Here is a 14,727-nt window from a genome sequence, read left to right as displayed (position 1 = left end):
TCGTATTTTTAAAAAAATCTAATGATAGGATTTCCCAGAAAATTGAAAAAACCGAAAAATGTCAAGAGTAAAGTGCCATTTTCTGACATTAGATTTCGTTCTAAATGCTTAATCCCTATGTAGAAACGTTAGTTAAGCAAGAATATCGTATTTTTAAAAAAATCTAATGATAGGATTTTTCAGAAAATTGAAAAAACCGTAAAATGTCAAGAGTAAAGTGCCCTTATTTTAAACATTATATCGTTCTAAATGCTTAATCCCTATGTAAAAAAGTTATCTAAGCAAGAATATGTTATTGAATAAAATGAGAAAAATTTATTTTAGCCGTAAATCGAAAATAATGGGTCGAGCGAATCGGTCGATTGCGCCGAGACGCGCTATGATGCAACAGACGAGCGATTGGAACGCCCGAATATTTTCAAAGTCCCAACGTACCGATCAAGAGTAAAGTACCATTTTCCTACATTAGATTTCGTTCTAAATGCTTAATCCCTATGTAAAAACGTTAGTTAAGCAAGAATATCGTATTTTTAAAAAAATCTAATGATAGGATTTTCCAGAAAATTGAAAAAACCGAAAAATGTCAAGAGTAAAGTGCCATTTTCCTACATTAGATTTCGTTCTAAATGCTTAATCCCTATGTAAAAACGTTAGTTAAGCAAGAATATCGTATTTTAAAAAAAATCTAATGATAGGATTTTCCAGAAAATTGAAAAAACCGAAAAATGTCAAGAGTAAAGTGCCATTTTCTGACATTAGATTTCGTTCTAAATGCTTAATCCCTATGTAGAAACGTTAGTTAAGCAAGATTATCGTATTTTTAAAAAAATCTAATGGTAGGATTTTTCAGAAAATTGAAAAAACCGTAAAATGTCAAGAGTAAAGTGCCCTTATTTTAAACATTATATCGTTCTAAATGCTTAATCCCTATGTAAAAAAGTTATCTAAGCAAGAATATGTTATTGAATAAAATGAGAAAAATTTATTTTAGCCGTAAATCGAAAATAATGGGTCGAGCGAATCGGTCGATTGCGCCGAGACGCGCTATGATGCAACAGACGAGCGATTGGAACGCCCGAATACTTTCAAAGTCCCAACGTACCGGTCAAGAGTAAAGTACCATTTTCCTACATTAGATTTCGTTCTAAATGCTTAATCCCTATGTAAAAACGTTAGTTAAGCAAGAATATCGTATTTTAAAAAAAATCTAATGATAGGATTTTCCAGAAAATTGAAAAAACCGAAAAATGTCAAGAGTAAAGTGCCATTTTCTGACATTAGATTTCGTTCTAAATGCTTAATCCCTATGTAGAAACGTTAGTTATGCAAGATTATCGTATTTTTAAAAAAATCTAATGATAGGATTTTTCAGAAAATTGAAAAAACCGTAAAATGTCAAGAGTAAAGTGCCCTTATTTTAAACATTATATCGTTCTAAATGCTTAATCCCTATGTAAAAAAGTTATCTAAGCAAGAATATGTTATTGAATAAAATGAGAAAAATTTATTTTAGCCGTAAATCGAAAATAATGGGTCGAGCGAATCGGTCGATTGCGCCGAGACGCGCTATGATGCAACAGACGAGCGATTGGAACGCCCGAATATTTTCAAAGTCCCAACGTACCGGTCAAGAGTAAAGTACCATTTTCCTACATTAGATTTCGTTCTAAATGCTTAATCCCTATGTAAAAACGTTAGTTAAGCAAGAATATCGTATTTTAAAAAAAATCTAATGATAGGATTTTCCAGAAAATTGAAAAAACCGAAAAATGTCAAGAGTAAAGTGCCATTTTCTGACATTAGATTTCGTTCTAAATGCTTAATCCCTATGTAGAAACGTTAGTTAAGCAAGATTATCGTATTTTTAAAAAAATCTAATGATAGGATTTTTCAGAAAATTGAAAAAACCGTAAAATGTCAAGAGTAAAGTGCCCTTATTTTAAACAATGTATCGTTCTAAATGCTTAATCCCTATGTAAAAAAGTTATCTAAGCAAGAATATGTTATTGAATAAAATGAGAAAAATTTATTTTAGCCGTAAATCGAAAATAATGGGTCGAGCGAATCGGTCGATTGCGCCGAGACGCGCTATGATGCAACAGACGAGCGATTGGAACGCCCGAATATTTTCAAAGTCCCAACGTACCGATCAAGAGTAAAGTACCATTTTCCTACATTAGATTTCGTTCTAAATGCTTAATCCCTATGTAAAAACGTTAGTTAAGCAAGAATATCGTATTTTTAAAAAAATCTAATGATAGGATTTTCCAGAAAATTGAAAAAACCGAAAAATGTCAAGAGTAAAGTGCCATTTTCTGACATTAGATTTCGTTCTAAATGCTTAATCCCTATGTAGAAACGTTAGTTATGCAAGATTATCGTATTTTTAAAAAAATCTAATGATAGGATTTTTCAGAAAATTGAAAAAACCGTAAAATGTCAAGAGTAAAGTGCCCTTATTTTAAACATTATATCGTTCTAAATGCTTAATCCCTATGTAAAAAAGTTATCTAAGCAAGAATATGTTATTGAATAAAATGAGAAAAATTTATTTTAGCCGTAAATCGAAAATAATGGGTCGAGCGAATCGGTCGATTGCGCCGAGACGCGCTATGATGCAACAGACGAGCGATTGGAACGCCCGAATACTTTCAAAGTCCCAACGTACCGGTCAAGAGTAAAGTACCATTTTCCTACATTAGATTTCGTTCTAAATGCTTAATCCCTATGTAAAAACGTTAGTTAAGCAAGAATATCGTATTTTAAAAAAAATCTAATGATAGGATTTTCCAGAAAATTGAAAAAACCGAAAAATGTCAAGAGTAAAGTGCCATTTTCTGACATTAGATTTCGTTCTAAATGCTTAATCCCTATGTAGAAACGTTAGTTAAGCAAGATTATCGTATTTTTAAAAAAATCTAATGATAGGATTTTTCATAAAATTGAAAAAACCGTAAAATGTCAAGAGTAAAGTGCCCTTATTTTAAACATTATATCGTTCTAAATGCTTAATCCCTATGTAAAAAAGTTATCTAAGCAAGAATATGTTATTGAATAAAATGAGAAAAATTTATTTTAGCCGTAAATCGAAAATAATGGGTCGAGCGAATCGGTCGATTGCGCCGAGACGCGCTATGATGCAACAGACGAGCGATTGGAACGCCCGAATATTTTCAAAGTCCCAACGTACCGATCAAGAGTAAAGTACCATTTTCCTACATTAGATTTCGTTCTAAATGCTTAATCCCTATGTAAAAACGTTAGTTAAGCAAGAATATCGTATTTTTAAAAAAATCTAATGATAGGATTTTCCAGAAAATTGAAAAAACCGAAAAATGTCAAGAGTAAAGTGCCATTTTCTGACATTAGATTTCGTTCTAAATGCTTAATCCCTATGTAGAAACGTTAGTTAAGCAAGAATATCGTATTTTTAAAAAAATCTAATGGTAGGATTTTTCAGAAAATTGAAAAAACCGTAAAATGTCAAGAGTAAAGTGCCCTTATTTTAAACATTATATCGTTCTAAATGCTTAATCCCTATGTAAAAAAGTTATCTAAGCAAGAATATGTTATTGAATAAAATGAGAAAAATTTATTTTAGCCGTAAATCGAAAATAATGGGTCGAGCGAATCGGTCGATTGCGCCGAGACGCGCTATGATGCAACAGACGAGCGATTGGAACGCCCGAATATTTTCAAAGTCCCAACGTACCGATCAAGAGTAAAGTACCATTTTCCTACATTAGATTTCGTTCTAAATGCTTAATCCCTATGTAAAAACGTTAGTTAAGCAAGAATATCGTATTTTTAAAAAAATCTAATGATAGGATTTTCCAGAAAATTGAAAAAACCGAAAAATGTCAAGAGTAAAGTGCCATTTTCTGACATTAGATTTCGTTCTAAATGCTTAATCCCTATGTAGAAACGTTAGTTAAGCAAGATTATCGTATTTTTAAAAAAATCTAATGATAGGATTTTTCAGAAAATTGAAAAAACCGTAAAATGTCAAGAGTAAAGTGCCCTTATTTTAAACAATGTATCGTTCTAAATGCTTAATCCCTATGTAAAAAAGTTATTTTAGCAGGAATATGTTATTGAAAAAAATTAGAAAAATTTATTTTAGCCGTAAATCGAAAATAATGGATCGAGCGAATCGGTCGATTGCGCCGAGACGCGCTATGATGCAACAGACGAGCGATTGGAACGCCCGAATATTTTCAAAGTCCCAACGTACCGATCAAGTGTAAAGTACCATTTTCCTACATTAGATTTCGTTCTAAATGCTTAATCCCTATGTAAAAACGTTAGTTAAGCAAGAATATCGTATTTTTAAAAAAATCTAATGATAGGATTTTCCAGAAAATTGAAAAAACCGAAAAATGTCAAGAGTAAAGTGCCATTTTCTGACATTAGATTTCGTTCTAAATGCTTAATCCCTATGTAGAAACGTTAGTTATGCAAGATTATCGTATTTTTAAAAAAATCTAATGATAGGATTTTTCAGAAAATTGAAAAAACCGTAAAATGTCAAGAGTAAAGTGCCCTTATTTTAAACATTATATCGTTCTAAATGCTTAATCCCTATGTAAAAAAGTTATCTAAGCAAGAATATGTTATTGAATAAAATGAGAAAAATTTATTTTAGCCGTAAATCGAAAATAATGGGTCGAGCGAATCGGTCGATTGCGCCGAGACGCGCTATGATGCAACAGACGAGCGATTGGAACGCCCGAATATTTTCAAAGTCCCAACGTACCGATCAAGAGTAAAGTACCATTTTCCTACATTAGATTTCGTTCTAAATGCTTAATCCCTATGTAAAAACGTTAGTTAAGCAAGAATATCGTATTTTAAAAAAAATCTAATGATAGGATTTTCCAGAAAATTGAAAAAACCGAAAAATGTCAAGAGTAAAGTGCCATTTTCTGACATTAGATTTCGTTCTAAATGCTTAATCCCTATGTAGAAACGTTAGTTAAGCAAGATTATCGTATTTTTAAAAAAATCTAATGATAGGATTTTTCAGAAAATTGAAAAAACCGTAAAATGTCAAGAGTAAAGTGCCCTTATTTTAAACAATGTATCGTTCTAAATGCTTAATCCCTATGTAAAAAAGTTATTTAAGGAGGAATATGTTATTGAAAAATATTAGAAAAATTTATTTTAGCCGTAAATCGAAAATAATGGGGACACCGGAGCTGTTCGAAGCGCCGAGCGCGCCGCGTACGCCCGAATATTTTCAAAGTCCCAACGTACCGATCAAGAGTAAAGTACCATTTTCCTACATTAGATTTCGTTCTAAATGCTTAATCCCTATGTAAAAACGTTAGTTAAGCAAGAATATCGTATTTTTAAAAAAATCTAATGATAGGATTTTCCAGAAAATTGAAAAAACCGAAAAATGTCAAGAGTAAAGTGCCATTTTCTGACATTAGATTTCGTTCTAAATGCTTAATCCCTATGTAGAAACGTTAGTTAAGCAAGATTATCGTATTTTTAAAAAAATCTAATGATAGGATTTTTCAGAAAATTGAAAAAACCGTAAAATGTCAAGAGTAAAGTGCCCTTATTTTAAACAATGTATCGTTCTAAATGCTTAATCCCTATGTAAAAAAGTTATTTTAGCAGGAATATGTTATTGAAAAAAATTAGAAAAATTTATTTTAGCCGTAAATCGAAAATAATGGATCGAGCGAATCGGTCGATTGCGCCGAGACGCGCTATGATGCAACAGACGAGCGATTGGAACGCCCGAATATTTTCAAAGTCCCAACGTACCGATCAAGAGTAAAGTACCATTTTCCTACATTAGATTTCGTTCTAAATGCTTAATCCCTATGTAAAAACGTTAGTTAAGCAAGAATATCGTATTTTTAAAAAAATCTAATGATAGGATTTTCCAGAAAATTGAAAAAACCGAAAAATGTCAAGAGTAAAGTGCCATTTTCTGACATTAGATTTCGTTCTAAATGCTTAATCCCTATGTAGAAACGTTAGTTATGCAAGATTATCGTATTTTTAAAAAAATCTAATGATAGGATTTTTCAGAAAATTGAAAAAACCGTAAAATGTCAAGAGTAAAGTGCCCTTATTTTAAACATTATATCGTTCTAAATGCTTAATCCCTATGTAAAAAAGTTATCTAAGCAAGAATATGTTATTGAATAAAATGAGAAAAATTTATTTTAGCCGTAAATCGAAAATAATGGGTCGAGCGAATCGGTCGATTGCGCCGAGACGCGCTATGATGCAACAGACGAGCGATTGGAACGCCCGAATATTTTCAAAGTCCCAACGTACCGATCAAGAGTAAAGTACCATTTTCCTACATTAGATTTCGTTCTAAATGCTTAATCCCTATGTAAAAACGTTAGTTAAGCAAGAATATCGTATTTTAAAAAAAATCTAATGATAGGATTTTCCAGAAAATTGAAAAAACCGAAAAATGTCAAGAGTAAAGTGCCATTTTCTGACATTAGATTTCGTTCTAAATGCTTAATCCCTATGTAGAAACGTTAGTTAAGCAAGATTATCGTATTTTTAAAAAAATCTAATGATAGGATTTTTCAGAAAATTGAAAAAACCGTAAAATGTCAAGAGTAAAGTGCCCTTATTTTAAACAATGTATCGTTCTAAATGCTTAATCCCTATGTAAAAAAGTTATTTTAGCAGGAATATGTTATTGAAAAAAATTAGAAAAATTTATTTTAGCCGTAAATCGAAAATAATGGGGACACCGGAGCTGTTCGAAGCGCCGAGCGCGCCGCGTACGCCCGAATATTTTCAAAGTCCCAACGTACCGATCAAGAGTAAAGTACCATTTTCCTACATTAGATTTCGTTCTAAATGCTTAATCCCTATGTAAAAACGTTAGTTAAGCAAGAATATCGTATTTTTAAAAAAATCTAATGATAGGATTTTCCAGAAAATTGAAAAAACCGAAAAATGTCAAGAGTAAAGTGCCATTTTCTGACATTAGATTTCGTTCTAAATGCTTAATCCCTATGTAGAAACGTTAGTTAAGCAAGAATATCGTATTTTTAAAAAAATCTAATGATAGGATTTTTCAGAAAATTGAAAAAACCGTAAAATGTCAAGAGTAAAGTGCCCTTATTTTAAACAATGTATCGTTCTAAATGCTTAATCCCTATGTAAAAAAGTTATTTAAGGAGGAATATGTTATTGAAAAATATTAGAAAAATTTATTTTAGCCGTAAATCGAAAATAATGGGGACACCGGAGCTGTTCGAAGCGCCGAGCGCGCCGCGTACGCCCGAATATTTTCAAAGTCCCAACGTACCGATCAAGAGTAAAGTACCATTTTCCTACATTAGATTTCGTTCTAAATGCTTAATCCCTATGTAAAAACGTTAGTTAAGCAAGAATATCGTATTTTTAAAAAAATCTAATGATAGGATTTCCCAGAAAATTGAAAAAACCGAAAAATGTCAAGAGTAAAGTGCCATTTTCTGACATTAGATTTCGTTCTAAATGCTTAATCCCTATGTAGAAACGTTAGTTAAGCAAGAATATCGTATTTTTAAAAAAATCTAATGATAGGATTTTTCAGAAAATTGAAAAAACCGTAAAATGTCAAGAGTAAAGTGCCCTTATTTTAAACATTATATCGTTCTAAATGCTTAATCCCTATGTAAAAAAGTTATCTAAGCAAGAATATGTTATTGAATAAAATGAGAAAAATTTATTTTAGCCGTAAATCGAAAATAATGGGTCGAGCGAATCGGTCGATTGCGCCGAGACGCGCTATGATGCAACAGACGAGCGATTGGAACGCCCGAATATTTTCAAAGTCCCAACGTACCGATCAAGAGTAAAGTACCATTTTCCTACATTAGATTTCGTTCTAAATGCTTAATCCCTATGTAAAAACGTTAGTTAAGCAAGAATATCGTATTTTTAAAAAAATCTAATGATAGGATTTTCCAGAAAATTGAAAAAACCGAAAAATGTCAAGAGTAAAGTGCCATTTTCCTACATTAGATTTCGTTCTAAATGCTTAATCCCTATGTAAAAACGTTAGTTAAGCAAGAATATCGTATTTTTAAAAAAATCTAATGATAGGATTTTCCAGAAAATTGAAAAAACCGAAAAATGTCAAGAGTAAAGTGCCATTTTCTGACATTAGATTTCGTTCTAAATGCTTAATCCCTATGTAGAAACGTTAGTTATGCAAGATTATCGTATTTTTAAAAAAATCTAATGATAGGATTTTTCAGAAAATTGAAAAAACCGTAAAATGTCAAGAGTAAAGTGCCCTTATTTTAAACATTATATCGTTCTAAATGCTTAATCCCTATGTAAAAAAGTTATCTAAGCAAGAATATGTTATTGAATAAAATGAGAAAAATTTATTTTAGCCGTAAATCGAAAATAATGGGTCGAGCGAATCGGTCGATTGCGCCGAGACGCGCTATGATGCAACAGACGAGCGATTGGAACGCCCGAATATTTTCAAAGTCCCAACGTACCGATCAAGAGTAAAGTACCATTTTCCTACATTAGATTTCGTTCTAAATGCTTAATCCCTATGTAAAAACGTTAGTTAAGCAAGAATATCGTATTTTTAAAAAAATCTAATGATAGGATTTTCCAGAAAATTGAAAAAACCGAAAAATGTCAAGAGTAAAGTGCCATTTTCTGACATTAGATTTCGTTCTAAATGCTTAATCCCTATGTAGAAACGTTAGTTATGCAAGATTATCGTATTTTTAAAAAAATCTAATGATAGGATTTTTCAGAAAATTGAAAAAACCGTAAAATGTCAAGAGTAAAGTGCCCTTATTTTAAACATTATATCGTTCTAAATGCTTAATCCCTATGTAAAAAAGTTATCTAAGCAAGAATATGTTATTGAATAAAATGAGAAAAATTTATTTTAGCCGTAAATCGAAAATAATGGGTCGAGCGAATCGGTCGATTGCGCCGAGACGCGCTATGATGCAACAGACGAGCGATTGGAACGCCCGAATATTTTCAAAGTCCCAACGTACCGATCAAGAGTAAAGTACCATTTTCCTACATTAGATTTCGTTCTAAATGCTTAATCCCTATGTAAAAACGTTAGTTAAGCAAGAATATCGTATTTTTAAAAAAATCTAATGATAGGATTTTCCAGAAAATTGAAAAAACCGAAAAATGTCAAGAGTAAAGTGCCATTTTCTGACATTAGATTTCGTTCTAAATGCTTAATCCCTATGTAGAAACGTTAGTTAAGCAAGAATATCGTATTTTTAAAAAAATCTAATGATAGGATTTTTCAGAAAATTGAAAAAACCGTAAAATGTCAAGAGTAAAGTGCCCTTATTTTAAACAATGTATCGTTCTAAATGCTTAATCCCTATGTAAAAAAGTTATTTAAGGAGGAATATGTTATTGAAAAATATTAGAAAAATTTATTTTAGCCGTAAATCGAAAATAATGGGGACACCGGAGCTGTTCGAAGCGCCGAGCGCGCCGCGTACGCCCGAATATTTTCAAAGTCCCAACGTACCGATCAAGAGTAAAGTACCATTTTCCTACATTAGATTTCGTTCTAAATGCTTAATCCCTATGTAAAAACGTTAGTTAAGCAAGAATATCGTATTTTTAAAAAAATCTAATGATAGGATTTCCCAGAAAATTGAAAAAACCGAAAAATGTCAAGAGTAAAGTGCCATTTTCTGACATTAGATTTCGTTCTAAATGCTTAATCCCTATGTAGAAACGTTAGTTAAGCAAGAATATCGTATTTTTAAAAAAATCTAATGATAGGATTTTTCAGAAAATTGAAAAAACCGTAAAATGTCAAGAGTAAAGTGCCCTTATTTTAAACATTATATCGTTCTAAATGCTTAATCCCTATGTAAAAAAGTTATCTAAGCAAGAATATGTTATTGAATAAAATGAGAAAAATTTATTTTAGCCGTAAATCGAAAATAATGGGTCGAGCGAATCGGTCGATTGCGCCGAGACGCGCTATGATGCAACAGACGAGCGATTGGAACGCCCGAATATTTTCAAAGTCCCAACGTACCGATCAAGAGTAAAGTACCATTTTCCTACATTAGATTTCGTTCTAAATGCTTAATCCCTATGTAAAAACGTTAGTTAAGCAAGAATATCGTATTTTAAAAAAAATCTAATGATAGGATTTTCCAGAAAATTGAAAAAACCGAAAAATGTCAAGAGTAAAGTGCCATTTTCTGACATTAGATTTCGTTCTAAATGCTTAATCCCTATGTAGAAACGTTAGTTATGCAAGATTATCGTATTTTTAAAAAAATCTAATGATAGGATTTTTCAGAAAATTGAAAAAACCGTAAAATGTCAAGAGTAAAGTGCCCTTATTTTAAACATTATATCGTTCTAAATGCTTAATCCCTATGTAAAAAAGTTATCTAAGCAAGAATATGTTATTGAATAAAATGAGAAAAATTTATTTTAGCCGTAAATCGAAAATAATGGGTCGAGCGAATCGGTCGATTGCGCCGAGACGCGCTATGATGCAACAGACGAGCGATTGGAACGCCCGAATATTTTCAAAGTCCCAACGTACCGATCAAGAGTAAAGTACCATTTTCCTACATTAGATTTCGTTCTAAATGCTTAATCCCTATGTAAAAACGTTAGTTAAGCAAGAATATCGTATTTTTAAAAAAATCTAATGATAGGATTTTCCAGAAAATTGAAAAAACCGAAAAATGTCAAGAGTAAAGTGCCATTTTCCTACATTAGATTTCGTTCTAAATGCTTAATCCCTATGTAAAAACGTTAGTTAAGCAAGAATATCGTATTTTTAAAAAAATCTAATGATAGGATTTCCCAGAAAATTGAAAAAACCGAAAAATGTCAAGAGTAAAGTGCCATTTTCTGACATTAGATTTCGTTCTAAATGCTTAATCCCTATGTAGAAACGTTAGTTAAGCAAGAATATCGTATTTTTAAAAAAATCTAATGATAGGATTTTTCAGAAAATTGAAAAAACCGTAAAATGTCAAGAGTAAAGTGCCCTTATTTTAAACATTATATCGTTCTAAATGCTTAATCCCTATGTAAAAAAGTTATCTAAGCAAGAATATGTTATTGAATAAAATGAGAAAAATTTATTTTAGCCGTAAATCGAAAATAATGGGTCGAGCGAATCGGTCGATTGCGCCGAGACGCGCTATGATGCAACAGACGAGCGATTGGAACGCCCGAATATTTTCAAAGTCCCAACGTACCGATCAAGAGTAAAGTACCATTTTCCTACATTAGATTTCGTTCTAAATGCTTAATCCCTATGTAAAAACGTTAGTTAAGCAAGAATATCGTATTTTAAAAAAAATCTAATGATAGGATTTTCCAGAAAATTGAAAAAACCGAAAAATGTCAAGAGTAAAGTGCCATTTTCTGACATTAGATTTCGTTCTAAATGCTTAATCCCTATGTAGAAACGTTAGTTAAGCAAGAATATCGTATTTTTAAAAAAATCTAATGATAGGATTTTTCAGAAAATTGAAAAAACCGTAAAATGTCAAGAGTAAAGTGCCATTATTTTAAACAATGTATCGTTCTAAATGCTTAATCCCTATGTAAAAAAGTTATTTAAGCAAGAATATGTTATTGAATAAAATGAGAAAAATTTATTTTAGCCGTAAATCGAAAAAAAGACTGTTCATTTCTCTGTCTCTCTCGCGCGATCGAAGTATTGATGTTTCCCGGCAAAGTAATGGGATATTAATTAAACTTTATACACGAAATTACTCGTTTTGATCCCCGCTACACAGCCGTATACTTTTTATAATTTTGTGGAATCGGGAACCTTGAAATATTTAACATAACGCGGATCGACTGTCTCTGTCTCTTTCTAGATCGGAATAATCGATGTTTCCCGGCAAACTAATGGGATATTAATTAAACTTTATACACGAAATTACTCGTTTTGATCCCCGCTACACAGCCGTATACTTTTTATAATTTTTTGGAATCGGGAACCTTGAAATATTTAACATAACGCGGATCGACTGTCTCTGTCTCTTTCTAGATCGGAATAATCGATGTTTCCCGGCAAACTAATGGGATATTAATTAAACTTTATACACGAAATTACTCGTTTTGATCCCCGCTACACAGCCGTATACTTTTTATAATTTTGTGGAATCGGGAACCTTGCAATATTTAACATAACGCGGATCGACTGTCTCTGTCTCTTTCTAGATCGGAATAATCGATGTTTCCCGGCAAACTAATGGGATATTAATTAAACTTTATACACGAAATTACTCGTTTTGATCCCCGCTACACAGCCGTATACTTTTAATAATTTTGTGGAATCGGGAACCTTGAAATATTTAACATAACGCGGATCGACTGTCTCTGTCTCTTTCTAGATCGGAATAATCGATGTTTCCCGGCAAACTAATGGGATATTAATTAAACTTTATACACGAAATTACTCGTTTTGATCCCTGCTACACAGCCGTATACTTTTTATAATTTTGTGGAATCGGGAACCTTGAAATATTTAACATAACGCGGATCGACTGTCTCTGTCTCTTTCTAGATCGGAATAATCGATGTTTCCCGGCAAACTAATGGGATATTAATTAAACTTTATACACGAAATTACTCGTTTTGATCCCTGCTACACAGCCGTATACTTTTTATAATTTTGTGGAACCGGGAACCTTGAAATATTTAACATAACGCGGATCGACTGTCTCTGTCTCTTTCTAGATCGGAATAATCGATGTTTCCCGGCAAACTAATGGGATATTAATTAAACTTTATACATGAAATTACTCGTTTTGATCCCCGCTACACAGCCGTATACTTTTTATAATTTTGTGGAATCGGGAACCTTGAAATATTTAACATAACGCGGATCGACTGTCTCTGTCTCTTTCTAGATCGGAATAATCGATGTTTCCCGGCAAACTAATGGGATATTAATTAAACTTTATACACGAAATTACTCGTTTTGATCCCTGCTACACAGCCGTATACTTTTTATAATTTTGTGGAATCGGGAACCTTGCAATATTTAACATAACGCGGATCGACTGTCTCTGTCTCTTTCTAGATCGGAATAATCGATGTTTCCCGGCAAACTAATGGGATATTAATTAAACTTTATACACGAAATTACTCGTTTTGATCCCCGCTACACAGCCGTATACTTTTTATAATTTTGTGGAATCGGGAACCTTGAAATATTTAACATAACGCTGATCGACTGTCTCTGTCTCTTTCTAGATCGGAATAATCGATGTTTCCCGGCAAACTAATGGGATATTAATTAAACTTTATACACGAAATTACTCGTTTTGATCCCCGCTACACAGCCGTATACTTTTTATAATTTTGTGGAATCGGGAACCTTGCAATATTTAACATAACGCGGATCGACTGTCTCTGTCTCTTTCTAGATCGGAATAATCGATGTTTCCCGGCAAACTAATGGGATATTAATTAAACTTTATACACGAAATTACTCGTTTTGATCCCCGCTACACAGCCGTATACTTTTTATAATTTTTTGGAATCGGGAACCTTGAAATATTTAACATAACGCGGATCGACTGTCTCTGTCTCTTTCTAGATCGGAATAATCGATGTTTCCCGGCAAACTAATGGGATATTAATTAAACTTTATACATGAAATTACTCGTTTTGATCCCCGCTACACAGCCGTATACTTTTTATAATTTTGTGGAATCGGGAACCTTGCAATATTTAACATAACGCGGATCGACTGTCTCTGTCTCTTTCTAGATCGGAATAATCGATGTTTCCCGGCAAACTAATGGGATATTAATTAAACTTTATACACGAAATTACTCGTTTTGATCCCTGCTACACAGCCGTATACTTTTTATAATTTTGTGGAACCGGGAACCTTGAAATATTTAACATAACGCGGATCGACTGTCTCTGTCTCTTTCTAGATCGGAATAATCGATGTTTCCCGGCAAACTAATGGGATATTAATTAAACTTTATACATGAAATTACTCGTTTTGATCCCCGCTACACAGCCGTATACTTTTTATAATTTTGTGGAATCGGGAACCTTGCAATATTTAACATAACGCGGATCGACTGTCTCTGTCTCTTTCTAGATCGGAATAATCGATGTTTCCCGGCAAACTAATGGGATATTAATTAAACTTTATACACGAAATTACTCGTTTTGATCCCCGCTACACAGCCGTATACTTTTTATAATTTTGTGGAATCGGGAACCTTGCAATATTTAACATAACGCGGATCGACTGTCTCTGTCTCTTTCTAGATCGGAATAATCGATGTTTCCCGGCAAACTAATGGGATATTAATTAAACTTTATACACGAAATTACTCGTTCTGATCCCTGCTACACAGCCGTATACTTTTTATAATTTTGTGGAATCGGGAACCTTGAAATATTTATCATAACGCGGATCGACTGTCTCTGTCTCTTTCTAGATCGGAAGAATCGATGTTTCCCGGCAAACTATTGGGAGTTTAATTAAACTTTATACATGAAATTACTCGTTCTGATCCCTGCTACACAGCCGTATACTTTTTATAATTTTGTGGAATCGGGAACCTTGAAATATTTATCATAACGCGGATCGACTGTCTCTGTCTCTTTCTAGATCGGAAGAATCGATGTTTGCCGGCAAACTAATGGGAGTTTAATTAAACTTTATGCATCAAATCATTCAGTTTGACTCCTGCAACACAACCAAACACTCTCTGTAAT

The sequence above is a fragment of the Megalopta genalis genome, unplaced genomic scaffold (assembly GCF_051020955.1).
Source record: "Megalopta genalis isolate 19385.01 unplaced genomic scaffold, iyMegGena1_principal scaffold0563, whole genome shotgun sequence".
Classification (NCBI taxonomy): domain Eukaryota; kingdom Metazoa; phylum Arthropoda; class Insecta; order Hymenoptera; family Halictidae; genus Megalopta; species Megalopta genalis.
The sequence above is the reverse complement of the archived record's forward strand: the minus strand, read 5'-3'. Positions refer to the sequence as shown.